The following is a 2,481-nucleotide window of genomic DNA, read 5'->3' as shown; positions in this document are numbered from 1 at the left end:
ATGCAAATAGCATCCTCAATTGCATGAATTATATCTGTTGATCATATTCCCCACCAAAATAGCATTTCCTCATAAATTATGCAAATGAGGTCATTATTTGAATACGTTATGTTTAATTATGCTCACCTTCACTTATCTTTCAAACACTCCAAGTATAAAATTCCAGGTAGTTACATGTACCACTATGCAATTATAACATTTTCTAATTAATTATGCAAATTAAGTCTTCATTTGCATAATAGATATCTGCCTGTGTTTCTCTCGTTCTTAATAATTGTAACGTCATTATATCAAGCATCACTCAAGCTACCTACATACCAGAAATCACTTTGATTCATCAATTGGGTCTTGAGTTACCCTCCTTTAAACATTTGTCCCTTTAACCAACCCCCCCCCCCCCCGTGTACACTATATGACATCCAGTAGATTTCTAGCGGGGACCAATCATAGGGCTGCTGACGCGTCACCGACTAGCGGCTATTAGCACCTTGTTTCTTGTAAATGCCATGAACTCAACCAGAGCGCGTATATTGTTTCTTGTTTACATCAGTACTAAGTACTAGTACTTCCACAATCAGTTAGTAAAGTCATACCTTAGTAAAATCTACTTTGATGAACGAATCAAAACGGGACTGTAGACATTAAGTTTTACACATTCAAATGTGGCTGCACTAGCGCTATTGGAGCGAGCGACCACTACGTACGGGAAGGAACGGATCTTAGCGAAGCCGAGATTTGTGAACCTAACCCAACCCATCGAAGACGGGCCGCCAAACATAAGAATGGAGGGAAATGACAGACAACAAGCCAACAAAGACAACATCACCAGACCAACAAACTTGGAAAACACCACTTCAAGCGCTAACGTTGTAAGAACTGTGGAACCTCAAACTAGTATGTTTGCGTCAGCGGAAAGGCTGTCGAAGTAACCACTACATGAAAAACTGCGGCGAAAAAGTAACATGGGTTCGTCCCAAATCTAGACGCAAGTGAGCTACAAAAGAAATAGAACCTATGCAACTTGCTTGTTGCTGTCAACTTACCCGTTAAAGATTGAACCGATAAATGTACGTACTATAACTTGCCATACCCGGCCAAAGACGACTACATTACTGTTACTCTTTATTTTGTGCTGTATAATGTATACTGTAAATGCATTTTTATTCGTCAGGGATTTAACTTCGCTGTTTTCGCGAAGAGCCTTGCTTCGTGAAGTCATGTCCCTCGCGAACTGTTTACCGTATCGCTACACTCCCGTCTTCCAGGTTTCCATGTAACGTTACGTTTACGTTACTACTACCCATAGAGCCAAGTATAACTATCCGTATTGTCTCAGCAGAAATAGACACAAATAAAAGTAGACCTGTCCAGTTCTTCAAGAAATAGAATATTTCTGCGCTATTGTTGAGTATCAGAATTATTTATACTGATAAAAAGTATTTTATGAGACACCGAATCCAGTGTCAGGCCATGTCAACTGCGTATAAGAAATCTATAATAGCGTGCACGTCGCGGGGCCGCTTGCGACAGGAATACGGCTAAAATGCAGGCACATCCACAAATATTTTGATCAAAAACATAATTGCTGGGATCTGAAATGTTACTGGGTTCTCCTTAGCGGGAGTTGTATTTTGTTTTGGTTGGTAAAACGGAGGGTAAAAATGCTAAAAATTTAGCGTGGGTACGACGAACCCACGTAGAGGCACGCCGAGGTCCGTATACTTCCGGTTTGCAAAATCACGCCGAAAACACCAAAAATCCCCATAGAAATATACATTTTCCCGAAAGATTCTTGGAACTATGCATTCCTTCACTAGAAGATCGATGTGTAGTTGTGGAAAAAGCGTTTTAGCGCTTATATTAAAACAAAGAAAATTTGTTTACATCGCGTCGGCCCGCTTGTATGTTACCGCGGCGAGCTGCTCCGACTGACGCACAACCAATCAGAGACGCGAAATGCGGACACGTGACGCGAGATTTGCATACCGTCAAAATTTATGCAGCTAGCTGAGAAAGCCAGGAGCGGGGCATGAAACTAATTTTTGTGTCAAATCAGCGCCGTATTTCAAGAGATAAAATGCCGGGAAACAAGATTTTCCTGCTTTTGAAAATGTATTTTACGAGTTCATCTTTGAATATCCGAGTAAAAATCTAACCGTTCGATGCCTGGTCCTTCGGTACGATACAGATCCCGTGTGATTCTCAGCACGAGCCATCAGTTCGGTATGAATTTTTAACTGCAACCAAATCACTGTTACTCTGTACTAAGTAGCGTTTTGTTAAAAGATTCCATAGCCGGCGATTTTGTGTGACAAAAGAAAAATATTGGGACTTTTATTATTATCAAATATGGGGGATTTCCGGGGCCGGGTAAACCCATGAAAGGGGGGGGGCGGAAGTCGGCATTCCCTTTTGTATTTGGTTCTGCTGTATAGCGAACTAAAATCCCTCGCGAACTCTCTATTTGCTCCGCTGCGCGAA

At 41.4% G+C, this 2,481-nt stretch overlaps 1 protein-coding gene across 1 annotated transcript in view; it reads left to right on the top strand.

Annotated features, from left to right (window-relative positions):
* Nucleotides 1-2,481, top strand: part of LOC109473180 — a 52,240-nt gene that overhangs the window by 45,673 nt on the left and 4,086 nt on the right. The window lies entirely within an intron of this gene.

This window comes from Branchiostoma belcheri, unplaced genomic scaffold, assembly GCF_001625305.1.
Source record: "Branchiostoma belcheri isolate BF01 breed outbred unplaced genomic scaffold, Haploidv18h27 scaffold291, whole genome shotgun sequence".
In the NCBI taxonomy this organism is placed as follows: Eukaryota; Metazoa; Chordata; class Leptocardii; order Amphioxiformes; family Branchiostomatidae; genus Branchiostoma; species Branchiostoma belcheri.
This window is presented reverse-complemented; position numbering and strand designations above follow the sequence as displayed.